Source organism: Salmo salar, chromosome ssa23 (assembly GCF_905237065.1).
Source record: "Salmo salar chromosome ssa23, Ssal_v3.1, whole genome shotgun sequence".
NCBI classification, from domain to species: Eukaryota; Metazoa; Chordata; class Actinopteri; order Salmoniformes; family Salmonidae; genus Salmo; species Salmo salar.
Window position 1 is genome coordinate 48,021,275 of NC_059464.1, and position 22,486 is coordinate 48,043,760.

General features: G+C 42.2%; 1 long non-coding RNA gene across 1 annotated transcript; it reads left to right on the forward strand.

Annotated features, from left to right (window-relative positions):
- The first annotated feature begins 19,676 nt into the window (after positions 1-19,676).
- LOC123729859 (uncharacterized) lies at positions 19,677-22,103 on the forward strand. The gene is made up of 4 exons (XR_006761533.1): positions 19,677-19,905; positions 20,179-21,230; positions 21,609-21,729; positions 21,840-22,103. It is a non-coding gene; the product is annotated as an uncharacterized lncRNA (long non-coding RNA).
- The last annotated feature ends 383 nt before the right edge of the window (positions 22,104-22,486 follow it).

The window sequence follows — 22,486 nt, forward strand, 5'->3', positions numbered from 1 at the left end:
GAGCACGGTTTTCTCCGGTACACAGCAGTAGGGAGGCAGGAGTGACACCATGTGCTTGCTAACTAGCAAGCTAGCACAAAAATTAGCTAACTAGCAAGCTAGCTGGTTAGCTAGAACATGATGTTGCCCAGCCTCCCACCTGCTGTGCCATCGGGAAGCGGGAGCGACCAGTAGACAGTGTCCTCTGCCACCGCCTGTCACCAGTAGACAGTGTCCTCTGCCACCGCCTGTTGATGACAGTGAGGGCAGGTATTCGGCAGATGGTCGCAAAGGAAACTGTACAAAAATAAAAATAACTCCGATAATACTTTTATTACCCTTTTGACCGACATTATTATGTGAGAAGTCTGTCAATGTGCCCTTGCCCTTGTCTGCTAAATGATGTAAATAGTGCTGTAACAATAGCAACACCATATTGCTATCTAACAGCTGTTGTGTGTATGGAAATGTTTTGTAACCTTTGTTTTCAACAGAAGTAAATGAACTTGGTGTACTGTCAGAGCCAGAGCTATCCAAAAAAGTTGGCTAAAGCTGATATTTTTGCCTCAATCACACTAGATCTGAATCGGGCCCGTCGCCATGAGGGGGCTAAAGGGGGATTAACCTCTATGGGCTAGGTGGGACGCAAGCGTCCCACCCGTGGTGCACTCCATCAACAGCAGGTGCATTTCAAGAGCGGCAAATTTGAATCCAAATAAATGTCAAAATTCAAATTTTTCAAACATACAACTATTTTACACCCTTTGAAAGATAAACATCTCCTTAATCTAACCACGTTTTACGATTTCAAAAAGGTTTTACGGCGAAAGCATAAATTTAGAGTATGTTAGGACAGTACATTTACAAGAGTTGTGTGTAATGTTGTGCCAATTCAAAGACAGGCGTCACCAAAACCATAAATCAGCTAAAATGATGCACTAACCTTTTACAATCTCCAACAGATGACACTCCTAGGACATTGTGTTAGACAATGCATGCATTTTTAGTTCTATCAAGTTCATATTTATATCCAAAAACAGTGTTTTACTGTGGCGTTGATGTTCAGGAAATCGTTTCCCTTCAATAACCGGCAGTCAAGTCAGCACCACAAATTAAATAATTAAAATTAGAAAACATTGGTAAAATATTATATTGTCATTTAAAGAATTATAGATTTACATCTCTTGAACGCAACCAGATTTAAAAATAACCTTACTGGGAAATCACACTTTGCAATAATCTGAGCACTGCGCCCAGAAAAATACGCGTTGCGATACAGACTAGCCGCTATGTTGGGGAGATCTAAAATCGAAAATACTATGTAAATAATCCATTACCTTTGATTCTCTTCATCAGATGTCACTTCCAGGTATCACAGGTCCATAACGAATGTAGTTTTGTTCAAAAAAGCTCATCATTTATGTCCAAAAATCTCCGTCTTGTTAGCACATGATCTAAGCCCGCCGGACTTCACTTCATGAACGAGGGGAAAAAAATATATTTACGTTCGTTCAAACATGTCAAACGTTGTATAGCATAAATCATTAGGGCCTTTTTTAACCAGAACATGAATAATATTCAAGGTGGACGAATGCATTCTCTTTTATAACGTATTGGAACGAGGGTACCCAACATGAACTCGCGCGCCAGGTGTCTAATGGGCCATCATCGTTCCATGGCTCTTGTTCGGTCAGATCTCCCTCCAGAAGACTCAAAACACTTTGTAAAGGTTGGTGACATCTAGTGGAAGCAATAGGAAGTGCCAAAATATTCCTCAGCCCCTGTGTTTTTCAATGGCATAGGTTTAAAGGTAATACAACACATCAGGTATCCACTTCCTGTCAGAAAATGTCTCAGGGTTTTGCCTGCCAAATGAGTTCTGTTATACTCACAGACACCATTCAAACAGTTTTAGAAACTTTAGGGTGTTTTCTATCCATATATAATAAGTATATGCATATTCTAGTTACTGGGTAGGATTAGTAACCAGATTAAATCGGGTACATTTTTTTATCCAGCCGTGCAAATACTGCCCCCTAGCCCCAACAGGTTAACCCGCTCATTTCAAATTTCATTTTTTGTTTTATGTCCCTGGTATAAAAATATCAAAAAAGTTCCAATGATTGAGTGACAGGTTGGCACCAAAAAAATGATCTTATTCCCTCGAGATTCCGTAAATCTTCCAACCGGGTTTTCAAAGAATGTTGGGGAAGTTACCAGATTTTTGCATCTACCCGGGACAGAACTTACCCACTGTCTATATAATAGATCGAGCTCCCTAAGTAACAATGAGATGACAACTGTGACCTATCGGCTCTATTCGGTCTTATGTATCAATATTTGAAATTGTGTTTTTGACATTGAATAAAAGTGGAGACTCAGAGATAGAAAATAGTATATCATACACTACAGTTGAGGAACAATGGGAAAGTAATTCTGCTTTGAATGTTGATAAACTTGTAACCCCACATTTGAGGAAATGGCCCATGCATGTTTGGGAAACCTACTGGAGAGCTGTTCTTTGTCTACCCTCATTCAGTATCGACCCCACCCATCTCTTTAAGGATTCACATGTGAGGCCATGTGCTAAACAGAGTGAGAACAGTAGTGTACTAAACAACCAAAGATTTCAAGACTAAAGACTGGTTTATACTACATCTATTGACATGTCTGTAGACAGTTGTCGCATTGACATCATGAACATTATATTGTAGTCTGACATCAAACCTGTAGTTGTCGTTATGAAAAAGTATAAACACAAAAACGTCAGACAGCATGACATCAGCAGCCTGGTGATCCAAATGAGCATAACTGGTATATATATATTTCCACGCTATGAGGTTGGAATAATACTGGAATAATAATACTGAGAAGTTGTGGAAATGATGATCATGCCCTTTGAGGGTAACACCACATCCCAAATGACTGCATTTCACACATCTGTTCACATTGACATCTTATCTAGTGTTTTTAATACTTATAATTGTGGAGGTGGAGCACAAAATAGGGGTAAGATACTTTTAAAACTCATTTTGAGCATTTTTTATGAAAGTTAACTGAAGAGGTCTGTGTTAAGAAACGCGGTTTGGCGGGTCATGTTAGCGCTTCAATTTCTCAAACATATGACTATTTTACACCATTTTAAAGACAAGACTCTCGTTAATCTAACCACACTGTCCGATTTCAAAAAGGCTTTACAACGAAAGCAAAATATTAGATTATGTCAGCAGAGTACCCAGCCAGAAATAATCAGACACCCATTTTTCAAGCTAGCATATAATGTCACATAAACCCAAACCACAGCTAAATGCAGCACTAACCTTTGATGATCTTCATCAGATGACACTCCTAGGACATTATGTTATACAATACATGCATGTTTTGTTCAATCAAGTTCATATTTATATCAAAAACCAGCTTTCAACGTTTTGCCACCTTCTGAGAGCCTATGGGAGCCGTAGGAAGTGTCACGTTACAGCAGAGATCCTCAGTTTTCAATAAAGAGAGTGTAGAAGGCCAAGAATTGGTCAGAGAGAAACTTCCTGTAAGGAATCTTCTCAGGTTTTTGCCTGCCATATGAGTTCTGTTATACTCACAGACACCATTCAAACAGTTTTAGAAACTTTAGGGTGTTTTCTATCCAAAGCTAATAATTATATGCATATTCTAGTTTCTGAGCAGTAGTAATAACCAGATTAAATCGGGTACGTTTTTTATCCGGCCATGCAAATACTGCCCCCTACCCTAGAGAGGTTAACGGTTGTGGTTGTCACATCCTGACCCTTGTAAGGGGTCATTTTCTATAGTAGAGTGGTCAGGGCGTGACAGGGGTGTTTTTCTATCTTTTATATTTCTAGGTTTTAGTTCTAGGTTTTCTATTTCTATTTTGGGTTTTGGGTTGATCTCCAATTGGAGGCAGCTGGTCCTCGTTGCCTCTGATTGGAGATCATATTTAAGTTGGGGTTTTCCTGTTGTGTTTTGTGGGTTGTTAATTTTTGAGTAGTGTTTGCCTGCGTTACGGCTTTGTTATTTTAAGTGGTTGGTGTATTGCATATAGTTTCACAATAAATAAAAAGATGTGGAACTACGAACACGCTGCGTTTTGGTCCGATCCTTCAGAAAGCCGTGACAAAACAACCCACCAAAAAAGGATCAAGCAGCGTGGGAGGAAGTATCTGGAGTCATGGACTTGGGAGGAAATCCTGAATGGGAAAGGACCCTGGAGCCAGGCTGGGGAGTATCGTCACCCAAGGGAGGAAATAGAAGAAGCAAAGAGGGAGTGACGATACTATGAGGCGCTATATCCTCCAAGAGGCAAGGTGGAGAGGCAGTTGCAGAGGGAGGTGTTTAGTCCCAGGGTCATTAGCTTAGTGATGAGCTTTGAGGGCACTATGGTGTTGAACGCTGAGCTGTAGTCAATGAATAGCATTCTCACATAGGTGTTCCTTTAGTCCAGGTGGGAAAGGGCAGTGTGGAGTGCAATAGAGATTGCATCATCTGTCGACCTGTTGGGGCTGTATAAAAATTGGAGTGGGTCTAGGGTTTCTGGGATGATGGTGTTGATATGAGCCATGACCAGCCTTTCAAAGCACTTCATGGCTACAGACATGAGTGCTACGGGTCGGTAGTCATTTAGACAGGTTACCTTAGTGTTCTTGGGCACAGGGACTATGGTGGTCTGCTTAAAACATGTTGGTATTACAGACTCGGACAGGGAGAGGTTGAAAACGCCATTGAAGACATTTGCCAGTTGGTCATGCTCGCAGTACACGTCCTGGTAATCCATCTGGCCCGGCGGCCTTGTGAATGTTGACCTGTTTAATATTCTTACTATCATCGACTGCGGAGAGCGTGATCACACACTCTTCTGGAACAGCTGGTGCTCTCATGCATGTTTCATTGTTATTTGCATCAAAGCGAGCTTAGAATTAGTTTAGCTCGTCTGGTAGGCTTGTGTCACTGGGCAGCTCTCGGCTGTGATTCCCCTTGTATTCTGTAATGGTTTGCAAGCCCTTCCACATCCGACAAGCTTCAGAGCCGGTGTAGTAAGATTCGATCCTAGTCCTGTATTGATGCTTTGCCTGTTTGATGGTTTGTTGGAGGGCATAGCAGGGATTTCTTATAAGATTCCGGGTTAGAGTCCCGCTCCTTGAAAGCAGCAGCTCTAGCCTTTAGCTCAGTGCGGATGCTACCTGTAATCCATGGCTTCTGGTTGGGATATGTACGTACGGTCACTGTTGGGACAGACATCATCGATGCACTTATTGAAGCCAATGACTGATGTGGTGTTCTCCTCAATGTCATCGGAGGAATCCCGGAACATATTCCAGTCAGTGCTAGCAAAACTGTCCTGTAGCTTAGAATCTGCTTCATCTGAACACATTTTTATTGATCTAGTCACTGGTGCTTCCTGCTTTAATTTTTGCTTCTAAGCAGGAATCAGGAGGATAGAATAATGGTCAGATTTGCCAAATGGAGGGTGAGGGAGGGAGAGTTTGTACATGTCCCCGGCTACTAGGAGCGCCGCCTCTGGGTGAGCGTTTTCTTATGGAGGAATACAGCTCATTCAATGCTGTGTTAGTGCCAGGCTCTGACTATGGTGGTATGTAAACAACTTCAAAGAATACAGATGAAAACTCTCTAGGTAGATAGTTTGGTCTACAGCTTATCATGAGAAACTCTACCTCAGCGAGCAATAGCGCGAGACTTCCTTAGATATCAGGCACCAGCTGTTTACAAAAAAGCATAGACCGCCGCCCCTTGTCTTACCAGACACCGCTTATTGTATCCTGCCGGTACAGCGTGTAACCAGCCAGTTGTATGTTGATGTTGTCGTTGTTCAGCCACGATTCCGTGAAGCATAAGATATTGCAGTCGTGAAAGTCGTGAAAGGAAAAAGAGGATTCTGCTAGTCCGTGGTTAGAAATCGCAGTCCTGATGTCTAGAACTTATTTTTGGTCATGAGAGACGGTAGCGGCAACATCATGTACAAAATAAGTAAAATAATAAGTTACAAACAACGCAAGTAAGCAAACAAAAAACACAATTAGCCCGCTCATTTCAAACTTCAGTTTTATTTCCCTGTATAAAAATAGCAGAAAAGTTTCAATGATTGAGTGACAGGTTGGCACCAAAAAATATATATCTCTTCTGCACTGTGTCATTGTGAATAGACAGTCTGGTCTCATAGACTAGATGTACTGCGTCATGTAGACAGCCTGGTCTCATGGACTAGGGGAGACACTGAAGTTTTTTAGTACTATATCTCTTGACACGATGAAAATAATCATCAAATCAAATTTATTTTTATATAGCCCTTCATACATCAGCTGATATCTCAAAGTGCTGTACAGAAACCCAGCCTAAAACCCCAAACAGCAAGCAAAGCATGTGAAAGAAGCACGGTGGCTAGGAAAAACTCCCTAGGAAAAACTCCCTAGAAAAGGCCAAAAACCTAGGAAGAAACCTAGAGAGGAACCAGGCTATGAGGGGTGGCCAGTCCTCTTCTGGCTGTGCAGGGTGGATATTATAACAGAACATGGTCAAGATGTTAAAATGTTAAAATGTTCATAAATGACCAGCATGGTCAAATAATAATAATCATAGTAGTTGTCGAGGGTGCAACAAGCACGTCCGGTGAACAGGTCAGGGTTCCATAGCCGCAGGCAGAACAGTTGAAACTGGAGCAGCAGCACGGCCAGGTGGACTGGGGACAGCAAGGAGTCATCATACCAGGTAGTCCTGAGGCATGGTCCTAGGGCTCAGGTCCTCCGAGAGAAAGACAGAAAGAGAGAATTAGAGAGAGCATATTTAAATTCACACAGGACACCGGATAAGACAAGAGAAATACTCCAGATGTAACAGACTGACCCTAGCCCCCCGACACATAAACTACTGCAGCATAAATACTGGAGGCTGAGACAGGAGGGATCAGAAGACACTGTGGCCCCATCCGATGATACCCCGGACAGGGCCAAACAGGCAGGATATAACCCCACCCACTTTGCCAAAGCACAGCCCCCACACCACTAGAGGGATGTCTCCAACCACCAACTTACCGTCCTAAGACAAGGCCGAGTATAGCCCACAACGATCTCCGCCATGGCACAACCCAAGGGGGGGTGCCAACCCAGACAGGAAGACCACGTCAGTGACTCCACCCACTCAAGTGACGCACCACTCCCATGGACGGCATGGAAGAACACCAGTAAGCCAGTGACTCAGCCCCTGTAAAAGGGTTAGAGGCAGAGAATCCCAGTGGAAAGAGGGGAACCGGCAAGGCAGAGACAGCAAGGGCGGTTCGTTGCTCCAGCCTTTCCGTTCACCTTCACACTCCTGGGCCAGACTATACTTAATCATAGGACCTACTGAAGAGATAAGTCTTCAGTAAAGACTTAAAGGTTGAGACTGAGTCTGCGTCTCTCACATTGGTAGGCAGACCATTCCATAAAAATGGAGCTCTATAGGAGAAAGCCCTACCTCCAGCCGTTTGCTTAGAAATTCTAGGGACAATTAGGAGGCCTGCGTCTTGTGACCGTAGCGTACGTGTAGGTATGTACGGCAGGACCAAATCGGAAAGATAGGTAGGAGCAAGCCCATGTAATGCTTTGTAGGTTAGCAGTAAAACCTTGAAATCAGCCCTTGCCTTAACAGGAAGCCAGTGTAGGGAGGCTAGCACTGAAGTAATATGATCAAATTTTTTGGTTCTAGTCAGGATTCTAGCAGCCGTATTTAGCACTAACTGAAGTTTATTTAGTGCTTTATCCGGGTAGCCGGAAAGTAGAGCATTGCAGTAGTCCAGCCTAGAAGTAACAAAAGCCTGGATTAATTTTTCTGCTGCATTTTTGGACAGAAAATTTCTGATTTTTGCAATGTTACATAGATGGAAAAAAGCTGTCCTTGAAACAGTCTTGATATGTTCTTCAAAAGAGAGATCAGGGTCCAGAGTAACGCCGAGGTCCTTCACAGTTTTATTTGAGACGACTGTACAACCATCCAGATTAATTGTCAGATTCAACAGAAGATCTGTTTCTTGGGACCTAGAACAAGCATCTCTGTTTTGTCCGAGTTTAAAAGTAGAAAGTTTGCAGCCATCCACTTCTTTATGTCTGAAACACAGGCTTCTAGCGAGGGCAATTTTGGGGCTTCACCATGTTTCATTGAAATGTACAGCTGTGTGTCGTCCGCATAGCAGTGAAATTTAACATTATGTTTTCGAATGACATCCCCAAGAGGTAAAATATATAGTGAAAACAATAGTGGTCCTAAAACGGAACCTTGAGGAACACCGAAATTTACAATTGATTTGTCAGAGGACAAACCATTCACAGAGACAAACTGATATCTTTCCGACAGATAAGATCTAAACCAGGCCAGAACTTGTCCATGTAGACCAATTTGGGTTTCCAATCTCTCCAAAAGAATGTGGTGATCGATGGTATCAAAAGCGGCACTAAGATCTAGGAGCACGAGGACAGATGCAGAGCCTCGGTCTGACGTCATTAAAAGGTCATTTACCACCTTCACAAGTGCAGTCTCAGTGCTATGAAGGGGTCTAAAACCAGACTGAAGCGTTTCGTATACATTGTTTGTCTTCAGGAAGGCAGTGAGTTGCTGTGCAACAGCTTTTTCTAAAATTTTTGAGAGGAATGGAAGATTCGATATAGGCCGAAAGTTTTTTATAATTTCTGGATCAAGATTCGGCTTTTTCAAGAGAGGCTTTATTACTGCCACTTTTAGTGAGCTTGGTACACATCCGGTGGATAGAGAGCCGTTTATTATGTTCAACATAGGAGGGCCAAGCACAGGAAGCAGCTCTTTCAGTAGTTTAGTTGGAATAGGGTCCAGTATGCAGCTTGAGGGTTTGGAGGCCATGATTATTTTCATCATTGTGTCAAGAGATATAGTACTAAAACACTTTAGTATCTCCCTTGATCCTAGGTCCTGGCAGAGTTGTGTAGACTCAGGACAATGGAGCTTTGGAGGAATACCCAGATTTAAAGAGGAGTCTGTAATTTGCTTTCTAATGATCATGATCTTTTCCTCAAAGAAGTTCATACATTTATTACTGCTGAAGTAAAAGCCATCCTCCATTTGCGAAGGCTGCTTTTTAGTTAGCTTTGCGACAGTATCAAAAAGAAATTTCGGATTGTTCTTAATTTTCCTCAATTAAGTTTGAAAAATAGGATGATCGAGCAGCAGTGAGGGCTCTTCGATACTGCACGGTACTGTCTTTCCAAGCTAGTCGGAAGACTTCCAGTTTGGTGTGGCGCCATTTCCGTTGCAATTTTCTGGAAGCTTGCTTCAGAGCTCGTGTATTTTCTGTTTACCAGGGAGCTAGTTTCTTATGACAGATGTTTTTAATTTTTAGGGGTGCAACTGCATCTAGGGTATTGCGCAAGGTTAAATTGAGTTCCTCGGTTAGGTGGTTAACTGATTTTTGTCCTCTGATGTCCTTGGGTAGGGATAGGCAGTCTGGAAGGGCAGCAAGGAATCTTTGGGTTGTCTGAGAATTTATAGCACGACTTTTAATGCTCCTTGGTTGGGGTCTGAGCAGATTATTTGTTGCAATTGCAAACGTAATAAAATGGTGGTCCGATAGTCCAGGATTATGAGGAAAAACATTAAGATCCACAACATTTATTCCATGGGACAAAACTAGGTCCAGAGTATGACTGTGGCAGTGAGTAGGTCCAGAGACATGTTGGACAAAACCCACTGAGTCGATGGCTCCGAAAGCCTTTTGGAGTGGGTCTGTGGACTTTTCCATGTGAATGTTAAAGTCACCAAAAATTAGAATATTATCTGCTATGACTACAAGATCCGATAGGAATTCAGGGAACTCAGTAAGGAACACTGCATATGGCCCAGGAGGCCTGTAGACAGTAGCTATAAAAAGTGAGTGAGTGAGTAGGCTGCATAGATTTCATGACTAGAAGCTCAAAAGACGAAAACGTCATTGTTTTTTTTTTTGTAAATTGAAATTTGCTATCGTAAATGTTAGCAACACCTCCGCCTTTGCCGGATGCACGGGGGGTATGGTCACTAGTGTAACCAGGGGGTGAGGCCTCATTTAACACAGTAAACTCATCAGGCTTAAGCCATGTTTCAGTCAGGCCAATCACATCAAGATTATTATCAGTGATTAGTTCATTGACTATAACTGCCTTGGAAGTGAGGGATCTAACATTAAGTAACCCAATTTTGAGATGTGAGGTATCACAATCTCTTTCAATAATGGCAGGAATGGAGGAGGTCTTTATACTAGTGAGATTGCTAAAGCGAACACCGCCATTTTTAATTTTGCCCAACCTAGATCGAGGCACAGACACGGTCTCAATGGGGAAAGCTGAGCTGACTACGCTGACTGTGCGAGTGGCAGACTCCACTAAGCTGGCAGGCTGGCTAACAGCCTGCTGCCTGGCCTGCACCCTATTTCTTTGTGGAGCTAGAGGAGTTAGAGCCCTGTAAATGTTCGTAGATAAGATGAGAGCACCCCTCCAGCTAGGATGGAGTCCGTCACTCCTCAACAGGCCAGGCTTGGTCCTGTTTGTGGGTGAGTCCCAGAAAGAGGGCCAATTATCTACAAATTCTATCTTTTGGGAGGGGCAGAAAACAGTTTTCAACCAGCGATTGAGTTGTGAGACTCTGCTGTAGAGCTCATCACTCCCCCTAACTGGGAGGGGGCCAGAGACAATTAATCGATGCCGACACATCTTTCTAGCTGATTTACACGCTGAAGCTATGTTGCGCTTGGTGACCTCTGACTGTTTCATCCTAACATCGTTGGTGCCGACGTGGATAACAATATCTCTATACTCTCTACACTCGCCAGTTTTAGCTTTAGCCAGAACCGTCTTTAGATTGGCCTTAACGTCGGTAGCCCTGCCCCCTGGTAAACAGTGTATGATCGCTGGATGATTAGTTTTAAGTCTAATACTGCGGGTAATGGAGTGACTAGGGTTTTCAATTTGTCAGAGCTAATGGTGGGAGCCGTCGGCGTCTCAGACCCCACAACGGGAGGAGTAGAGACCAGAGAAGTCTCGGCCTCCGACTCCGACTCGCTTAATGGGGAGAACCGGTTGAAAGTTTCTGTCGGCTGAATAAGCGACACCGGTTGAGCATTCCTACAGCGTTTCCCTCCAGAAGCCATGAGAAAGATGTCCAGCTGCGGGGACCGTGCGAGGGGGTTTATACTAACGTTACTATCTGTACTTACTGGTGGCACAGACGCTGTTTCATCCTTTCCTACACTGAAATTACCCTTGCCTAACGATCGCGTCTGAAGCTGGGCTTGCAGCACAGCTATCCTTGCCGTAAGGCGATCGTTCTCCTGTATATTATAAGTACAACGACTGCAATTAGAAGGCATCATGTTAATGTTACTTAGCTTCGGCTGTTTGAAGTCCTGACGAACCATGTCCAGATAAAACCTCCGGGGTGAAAAAGTTGAATGAAAAAAGTTGAGTGAGGGAAAAAGTAAAAATATACGGTAATGAAAAAGTAAAAAACCGTCAGGTAGCAAAGTAAGATCGGCAACAAAACGCACAGCAGCGTAAACAAGTCTGCAAGTTGTGACCGGAAAACATGGCCTCTAAACCTTCAAGCTGCATATTGGACCCTATTCCAACTAAACTACTGAAAGACCTGCTTCCTGTGCTAGGCCCTCCTACGTTGAACATAATCAAATGAAATGTATTTATAATGCCCTTCTTACATCTGCTGATATCTCAAAGTGCTGTACAGAAACCCAGCCTAAAACCCCAAACAGCAAGCAATGCAGGTGTAGAAGCAGGGCACGGCTCTCTATCCACCAGATGTGTACCAGATTCACTAAAAGTGGCCGTAATAAAGCCTCTCTTGAAAAAGCCAACCCTTGACCAAGAAAATATAGAAAACTATCGGCCTATATCGCATCTCAAATTCCTCTCAAAAATGTTAGAAAAAGCTGTTGCGCAGCAACTCACTGCCTTCCTGAAGACAAACAATGTATACGAAACGCTTCAGTCTGGTTTAGACCCGATCATAGCACTGAGACTGCACTTGTGAAGGTGGTAAATAACCTTTTAATGGCGTCAGACCGAGGCTCTGCATCTGTCCTCATGCTCCTAGACCGTAGTGCTGCTTTTGCTACCATCGATCACCACATTCCTTTGGAGAGATTGGAAACCCAAATTGGTCTACACGGACAAGTTCTGGCCTGGTTTCGATCTTATCTGTCGGAAAGATATGTTTGTCTCTGTGGATGGTTTGTCCTCTGACAAATCAACTGTAAATATCGGTGTTCCTCAAGCTCCGTTTTAGGACCACTATTGTTTTCACTATATATTTTACCTCTTGGTGATGTCATTCAGAAACATAATGTTAACTTTCACTGCTATGCGATGAAACCCAGCTGTACATTTCTACATTTAAAAAATAATAATAATTTTACCCCCTTTTTTCTCCCCAATTTCGTGGTATCCAATTGTTAGTAGTTACTGTCTTGTCTCATCGCTGCAACTCCCGTACGGACTCGGGAGAGGCGAAGGTCGAGAGCCATGCGTCCTCCGAAACACAACCCAACCAATCCGCACTGCTTCTTGACACAACGCACATCCAACCAGGAAGCCAGCCGCACCAATGTGTCAGAGGAAACACCGTACACCTAGCGACCTGGTCAGCTTGCACTGCGCCCAGCCCGCCACAGGAGTCGCTAGTGCGCGATGAGACAAGGATATCCCTGCCAGCCAAACCCTCCCTAACCCTGACGATGCTGGGCCAATTGTGAGCCGCCCCACGGGCATCCCGGTCACGGCCGGCTCGAACCCAGAGTCTCTAGTGGCACAGCTAGCACTGCGATGCAGTGCCTGAGACCACTGCGCCACCCGGGAGTCACTCAGCTGTACAATTAGATGAAACATGGTGAAGCCCCAAAATTGCCCTCCCTCGAAGCCTGTGTTTCCGACATAATGAAGTGGATGGGGGCAAATGTTCTACTTTTAAACTCGGACAAACAGATGCTTGTTCTAGGTCCCAAGAAACAAATAGATCTTCTGTTGAATATGACAATTATTCTTGATGGTTGTACAGTCGTCTCAAATAAAAAACTGTGAAGGACCTCGGCATTACTCGGCGTTACTCTGGAGTTGATCTCTGTTGACGAACATATCAAGACTGTTTCAAGGACAGGTTTTTTGCATTTACGTAACATTGCAAAAATCTGAAACTTTCTGTCCAAAAATGATGCAGAAAGATTTATCCATGCTATTGTCACTTCTAGGTTAGACTATTGCAATGCTCTACATTCCGGCTACCCGGATAAAGCACTAAATAAACTTCAGTTAGTGCTAAACACGGCTGCTAGAATCTTGACTAGAACCAAAAAATGTGATCATATTACTCCAGTGCTAGCTCCTCTACACTGGCTTCCTGTTAACTTCTTACATCTAGACGTTCCGCTAGCGGATCACCGCTCCAATATCGAATGATAGGGCGTGGCGCGAAATACAAATACGTCAGAAATGCTATAACTTCAATTTCTCAAACATATGACTATTTTACACCATTTTAAAGACAAGACTCTCCTTTATTTAACCACACTGTCCGATTTAAAAAAGGCTTTACAACGAAAGCAAAACATTAGATTATGTCAGCAGAGTACCCAGCCAGAAATAATCAGACACCCATTTTTCAAGCTAGCATATAATGTCACAAAAACCAAAACCAAAGCTAAATGCAGCACTAAGCTTTGATGATCTTTATCAGATGACACTCCTAGGACATTATGTAATACAATACATGCATGTTTTGTTCAATCAAGTTCATATTTATATCAAAAACCAGCTTTTTACATTAGCATGTGACGTTCAGAACTAGCATTCCCACCGAACACTTCCGGTGAATTTACTAAATTACTCACGATAAACGTTCACAAAAAACATAACAATTATTTTAAGAATTATAGCTACAGAACTCCTTTATGCAATCGCGGTGTCCGATTTTAAAATAGCTTTTCGGTGAAAGCACATTTTGCAATATTCTGAGTAGTTAGCCCGGCTATCACAGGCTAGCTATTTTGACACCCACCAAGTTTGGTACTCACCAAACTCAGATTTACTATAAGAAAAATTGGATTACCTTTGCTGTTCTTCGTCAGAATGCACTCCCAGGACTTCTACTTCAACAACAAATGTTGGTTTGGTTCCAAATAATCCATAGTTATATCCAAATAGCGGTGTTTTGTTCGTGCGTTCAAGACACTATCCGAAGGGTAACGAAGGGTGATGTGCTGACGCTTATCGTGACAAAAAAAATCTAAATATTCCATTACCGTACTTCGAAGCATGTCAAACGCTGTTTAAAATAAATTTTTATTTGATTTTTCTCGTAAAAAAGCGATAATATTCCGACCGGGAGACGTCCTTTCCGTTCAAAGACTCAAAATCTAAAATGGACTCTTCACGTGCACCCGCACGCCAGTCTCATTGTTCTCAGATCGACCACTTACCAAATGCGCTACTGTTTTTCAGCCAGTAACTGCAGAGTCATCATTCAATGTTCTGGCGCCTTCTGAGAGCCTAGGGGAGCCTTAGAAAGTGTCACGTTACAGCAGAGATCCTTTGTTTTGGATAGAGATGACAAAGAAGGCCAAGAAATGGTCAGACAGGGTACTTCCTGTACAGAATCTTCTCAGGTTTTGGCCTGCCATTTGAGTTCTGTTATACTCACAGACACCATTCAAACAGTTTTAGAAACTTTGGAGTGTTTTCTATCCAAAGCTACTAATTATATGCATATTCTAGTTTCTGGGCAGGAGTAATAACCAGATTAAATCGGGTATGTTTTTTATCCGGCCTTGAAAATACTGCCCCCTATCCATAACAGGTTTTAAGGCAAAGGCTGATTTCAAGGTTTTACTGCTAACCTACAAAGCATTACATGGGCTTGCTCCTACCTATCTTTCCGATTTGGTCCTGCTGTACTGTTACGCACGCTTCTTGGAAGAGGGAACGCAACACCCTGCTACAACTCAACTCCCCGTTGAGGGAAAGAGATATGGGATTGTAGGTACAGGTAAGGATGACAGAGGCAGAGATTAGTGCCGTTTACAGGGGATTTATTTCGTTCACACGGTAATTTGGGGAAAAGGGGCTGGACGGAACCAAAGCAAAGAAAGTAAAAAATAAAGAGCCCCTTCTCCTACCTTACCTACCTACCCACTACTTACGTAACTCGGACCACCTGGCACACTAACCAAAATAGAGGGGATGGTCTGCCCAGGTCTTACCTAGTATGCATAGACATAGTACATACTACAGGTATATGTATGCCCGCAGGCCTCTTGCCTAAGCAATCCCAAGGTGCCTTTCCCTTCCCCCCTGGGAACAAATGAAACAGAATAATACAAACATAAAGTGAACAATTTCACTGTTTTTGATTACAGTATCAAACGTCAGCAGGACCGGCTACAAAATACTTTACAAAAATTTATAAAGACCATCAATGAAACACAGGACATACCAAGAAGCTCTCTCCTAACAAAGGAACACTGTCATTTAAAGCTGCCTAAGGAGTCGGTAATTGCAGACAACTGTATCTCCTAACGAGAGGGCGGGGTCAGAGCTCCAATCTGCAATGGGGCCGACCAATCAGCTGCTTAGAATTTCAGAAAGCCATCCTGAAACACACACATACAAAGAACCTGGGGAACGTAACACGTACATACCTACACGTACGCTACGGTCACAAGACGCAGGCCTCCTTACTGTCCCTAGAATTTCTAAGCAAACAGCTGGAGGCAGGGCTTTCTCCTGTAGAGCTCAATTTTTATGGAATGGTCTGCCTATCCATGTGAGAGACGTAGACTCGGTCTTGACCTTTAAGTCTTTATTAAAGACTCATTAATTCAGTAGGTCCTTTGATTGTACTCTGGCCCAGGAGTGTGAAGATGAACGGAAAGGCACTGGAGCAACAAACTGCCCTTGCTGTCTCTGCCTGGCCGGCTCCCCTCTCTCCACTGGGATTCTCTGCCTCTAACCCTATTACAGGGGCTGAGTCACTGGCTTACTGGTGCTCTTCCATGCCGTCCCTAGGAGGGTTGCGTCACTTGAGTGGGTTGAGTCACTGACGTGATCTTCCTGTCCGGGTTGGCAACCCCCCTTGGGTTGTACCGTGGTGGAGATCTTTGTGGGCTATACTCGGCCTTGTCTAAGGATGGTAAGTTGGTGGTTGAAGCTATCCCTCTAGGGGTGTGGGGGCTGTGCTTTGACAAAGTGGGTGGGATTATATCCTGCCAGTTTGGCACTGTCCGGGGGCCCTGTCCGGGGCCACAGTGTCTCCCGACCCCTCCTGTCTCAGCCTCCAGTATTTATGCAGTAGTTTATGTGTCGGGGGGCTTGGGTCAGTCTGTTATATCTGGAGTATTTCTCCTGTCTTATCCGGTGCCCTGTATGAATTTATGTATGCTCTCTCTAATTCTCTAATTCTGTCTCTCTTTCTCTCTCTTTCTTTCTCTCTTTCTTTCTCTCTCTCAGAGGACCTGAGCCCTAGGACCATGCCTGAGGACTACCTGGACTGATGACTCCTTGCTGTCTCCAGTCCACCTGGCCATGCTGCTGCTTCAGTTTCAACTGTTCTGCCTGCGGCTATGGAACCCTGACCTGTTCACCGGATGTGCTAGCTGTCCCAGACCTGCTGTTTTCAACTCTCTAGAGACCGCAGGTGCGGTAGAGATACTCTGAATGATCGCCTATGAAATGCCAACTGAAATTTACTCCTGAGGTACTGACCTGTTGCTGGTCATCTTTGAACAATTGAACATCTGGGCCATGTTCTGTTATAATCTCCAACCGGCACAGCCAGAAGAGGGCTGGCCCCTCATAGCCTGGTTCCTCACTAGGTTTCTTCCTAGGTTCTGGCCTTTCTAGGGAGTTTTTCCTAGCCACCGTGCTTCTGCACCTGCATTGCTTGATGTTTGGGGTTTTAGGCTGGGTTTCTGTACAGCACTTTGTGACATCAGCTGATGTAAGAATGGCTTTATAAATACATTTGATTTGATTTGATTTAGATGTACTGTGTATAGACAGCCTGGTCTCATAGACTAGACGCACTGTGTCACTGTGTGTAGACAGCCTGGTCTCATAGACTAGATGCACTGTGTCACTGTGTGTAGACAGCCTGGTCTCATAGACTAGATGTACTGTGTCACTGTGTATAGACAGCCTGGTCTCATAGACTAGATGCACTGTGTCACTGTGTATAGACAGCCTGGTCTCATAGACTAGATGCACTGTGTCACTGTGTGTAGACAGCCTGGTCTCACAGACTAGATGCACTGTGTCACTGTGTGTAGACAGCCTGGTCTCATAGACTAGATGCACTGTGTCACTGTGTATAGACAGCCTGGTCTCATAGACTAGATGCACTGTGTCACTGTGTGTAGACAGCCTGGTCTCATAGTAAATGTAAATCCAGGACACTCAGATAGATTAGTATGATATGTTATGTTTGTATGGTTACATAAGACAGAAGGTTACTTAAAGGTGCAATATGCAGAAATTGCTCTGCCATTTACTGGTTGCTAAAATTCTAATGGTAGGCCTAATTTCAGTTTGTGACAACACAAGCAGTAATTGTGTAGAGAATCATTATACCATATGAACCGCTGTGAAATATATTTTCCATAACCAAAAATATTGTATTTTCATATGTTCGAAGCTGGTGTACAAAACTGACAGTAAGATGCAGAAACGAAACTTAAGAACAGGAAACATAGAAATAGTGCATATAGAACACATCTACAGCTGATTAGACTTGCTTTAAATTAGAAATGAAAGATCTATAACTCAATGTTTCTATGTGAATTTGTTCTGGTCGCCCAAAAAGTTACATATTGCTGGTTGGTAAGGCAACAACATATTGTATGTTTCTAGGCTAAAAGATATGAGGTGCTCCGTGTTCCTGCTGGTAGCAGGCCTCAACCTGGATGTGGGGAAATGTCCTGCCTTGGAGTATGGTTGTATCTATCTTGGAAGTCAGATGACAAACCTGCATGGATTAGCAAGAGAAAACATTGTACGTGTATTTAGACAATTGTAGTCAAGACAGCTTCAGTTTACACCGGAGCATACAGGTTCCAGTACTCTACTAACACTTCACACAACTAATTGTTTTCTAAATTAAAGACCACGATCAGATGAAATAGATTTTGGTGCTAGGCAGTAATATAAACATGCACACAGTCCAGTAAGTTTCCCAAAATCCCCAGTTTTCAAAAATGTCCTGCTTATTCCTTCCCGATACTGTGAATCTCCCAACTGGGTTTTCAAAGAATGTTGGAGAAAGTTACCAGATTTTTGCATCTACCTGGGACAGAACTCACCTACTGTCTGTATAATAGACCGAGCTCCCTAAGTAACAATGAGATGACAACTGGGACCGACCAGGCTCGATTCGACGTAGCAAAATTTGAAATTGTGTTTTTTACATTGAATAAAAGTAGAGACACAGAGATAGAAAATGGTGTATCATACATTACAGTTGAGGAACAATGGGAAAGTAATTCTGGCGGGCAGGCAGCTCTGGGGAAAGTAATTCTGGCGGGCAGGCAGCTCTGGGGAAAGTAATTCTGGCGGGCAGGCAGCTCTGGGGAAAGTATTTCTGGCGGGCAGGCAGCTCTGGGGAAAGTAATTCTGGCGGGCAGGCAGCTCTGGGGAAAGTAATTCTGGCGGGCAGGCAGCTCTGGCGAGTCATTTTGTTTTCCCTGTGGATGCTTTTCATTTTCCAATTAAAAGAATGAGTATCCACATACCCGCTGCGCCTTGGTCCTTCTCTATCCAGTATGACATTTTCAGCGACGAGTACGACATAATCTGTGACAATGTCACCACCCTTTTCTTTATGTTAGTTTAATGTGAAAACAAGGTTAATGTAATTCTAATTCTGAAGATGAATAAGAACATTTAGGCATTAAAGTAAATACATTGAAGCAAGGTGTTAGGTTGTGAACAGAGTATGAACTCAAACAGATGCAGAGAAAAGCTCAAACCAAGTTTATTCAGCCCACTGAATGTTGCATCTGCATAGCACAGCTTGTACATAATCAATCAATCATTTATTACAGTATGTCAAGTAAAGGGTGTGACTTCTCAGAAATGTTCATCTGTTTCCCAGAACTGCCTGTTGCGCGGTCGTCAAGCAGCTGGTACCACAATGACAATGGATTCCTGACATAGTTGGAGAGACTTCAACCAGCACCTGCCACCTCTATCTGGGGAACCTGGGAAATAAACCCGAGTACTTTCCCAAATGTACAAAACAACTCATGCTTTTTTTTCAATAACATTTCCCGCAACATTGTTCTGAAATAAATTCTCTTTGAAATGTGAACATTTGATTGATTAATTTAATTTATTGAAAAAGTTTCAAATTCAGTCTGTAAGACAACAAAATGTGTAAAAATTCAAGGTGTGTGAATACTTTCTGAAGGCATTGTATATGAAATGGGAAGGCCATTGTGCAAACATTGTGCAAACACCTGTAATCTCAGAAATAGCCGTCTGTCTGTCGTGGGTTATCAAACAGTATGCTGTTATTCCTGTTTGAAGAGAGGAAAGTGATCCTGAAGATTAAAATAGTGTTCTTCAATTATTTTAATGCCTAATCTTTTACGTGAAGTGTGTAGTGATTTTACAAATACATTTAGCTCTGTCAGGAAACTGAACAGACAGGCAAGATGGAACACGCATCCACACCCGACACACCCACATCCTGTTTGATCACCTGATTAAGCTGATAAATACCCAACAGTACTCCCAAGTGAACAACACGTTATGGAAATTTTTGACATAAACTGGTGTTCAAAGATTATCCTTTTCAGTAGAGTCACATCTAGAACTTATCCGGGCGTTTTAATACAAACATTTGCGGAGTTGGAGCGTGATGAGGGTAAGATTATTTTAAAACTAATTTGGAGAATTTCTTATGAAAGTTAATAACTGAAGAGGTAATGTTTATGTTAACCTATATTCTAATTCTAATAGTCTGTTTATCAAAACATCATGAACATCCTCTGTTGTCTGTCTAGAAACGGTGCTGTTACAGATACTGCTTGTGTTTGTCGTCGTATGATTGAAAATCATTTCACTCACTTCCTCTTTGTGTTTAATGTAAAAACAAGGTTAAACAAATTCTGTTCTGGTTTTTTATTCATTTTTTCAGGATAATGAAGATGAAAACCAACATTTTGGCATTAAAGTAAAAGTTGAGGAAAATGTCAAAGAAAAATGTGTCATTATAACAATGAAGTACGGAAAAAAAACAAAAGAAATTCATATTTCTACACTTAGCCTAAAGGAGAAATTCTCGAAAGAGAAGAGAGCCTTATTAGACTTTATAGGTCCTTTTAATGAAAATACTGTATTTAAAAAAATTACTTTCCAAAAACCAAATAACACATTTGAAAGTAACTATGTGATTTACATCACTAGTTTCTATGATTATGTCAACGTAATTGAGTATTTCTGGAAAAATAAGGAAAAAATACAAAATATAACGGACCCAATTTATATAATATCAGGGTGTTATATTTCTTTAATAGATAGGAATGATTTCTACATTAAAACTGAGCTCAGAATTAATGATAACGATATTGAACTTGCAATTCAGGAAGGCAAACTTAATGTATCTGATATTGTAATTAAAGGAAAACATTTAAATCATGTCCCATATAGTACATTAGATAATAAGGTATCGATGAACCTAGATTTCTGTCTTGCTCTCACTGATATAATCTTTGGAAATCAAGAAAAACTTCTTTGTATAAATAATAGTTTTGACATCACTGCTTTAGTTGCGGTATTATTTTCAGAGGTAATCAGAAATCCAGGGATGATATTTATTAACCTAATTGCAATGACAATGGATTCCTTAAATACTTGGAAAGACTTCCGCCAGATTATGCCACCTTTAGTTGGGGGAACCTGGGAAAATAAACAGGAGTACTGTTCCAAATTTATGAAACGACTAAACCTATTTTTTTCAAAAACATTTTCTGAAACATTTTCTGAAATTATTTGAACATGGAAATTCTTTGATTAATTGAATTTATTTTAAAAAGTTGTCCTTCATGGAAGGGGCGGGTGGTGGAGGGTCCAAATAAAACAAAATAAAACATCCCAAAATGTTATAAAATATCAACAAATTCATCTTCATTATCCCCCACGTTGTTCCACCTCCGCTTCTGGGAGGAGCCAGGCGGGGCCACAGAGCGGGTAAGTACAGATTCTTCTCCAGTGACGCCAATGCCAACGTGATACTACCTCTGTTACACTGAACACATATCCTAGATCTAGAGGAACTTGATTTACAAGTAGCAGAATGTTCTGTAGGTGTTATAATTGGGGTGATGTGTGTTCCATCTTCCACTGCCAACAAGGAACACAACTGCTTAACAAATTGCTTTGGTGTCAACCATACTTTCCTTCAGTCTAATCCAAATGAACCCAGTTTACCTGTTGTAAATCTTTTTTTTATCATAACAAACTGTGTCAAAAGTTTCCTGACATATATTTGAGACTTTAACAGTTGGTATTAAATCAGTTTTTCTGATGTTTTCTTGTTTTGTTTGTTCATCATGTTTTGACCTCCAGACTCCCCCATCTCATCCCACCAACTCTGTCAGTCCAGCAGGCCCCACAATGCAGCCTCCACACCACTGCAGTAACAGCCACATCTTCCCATCACAATGCTTCAGTACTATCTCAATGTGTTGTAAGTCCTGTACAGCACTTGATATTCATCACTGTTGAGACAATGTTACAGCTGATAACATGTAATGACATTTTCAACCTAATCAACCCCCTCTGATTCTTCTCATTCAGGAAGTACCATCCAGGATCCTGTGTTAACGTCAATGTGAAACAGCATTGACCCGTGATCACCACCAACCAGGGCTCCACAGCGGTATCCTTGGACACCCAGTGAATCCAGAGAGAGCACACCAGGCAGCATTGAGCACTTTGATGAGATTGGCTGTTCAGCAGGAAGATTCATCTGGCTACACAGAAGGGATGATGGCTCTGACCAATAAAATTCTATTTTTGAAACTATATAACTGAATAAACTATGATTTAACTAAAAACATATTTCTGTTTTGGTTAGTAATTATTGCCTTATTTCACTGTAGAGCCTCTAGCCCTGCTAAATACGCCTTATTTATCCATCCTACAAGTGTTTAGCAGATGTTATTGCGGGTGTAGCAAAATGCTTGTGTTTCTAGCTCCATCAGTGCAGTAATATCTAACAATACACACAAATCTAAGTATAGGAATGGAATTAAGAATATATAAATAAATGGGCGAACAATGTCAGAACGGCATAGACTAAGACACAGTAGTATAGTATAGAATACAGTATATACATATGAGATGAGTAATACATAGACTAAGACACAGTAGTATAGTATAGAATACAGTATATACATATGAGATGAGTAATACCAGATGTGTAAACATTATTACAGTGACTA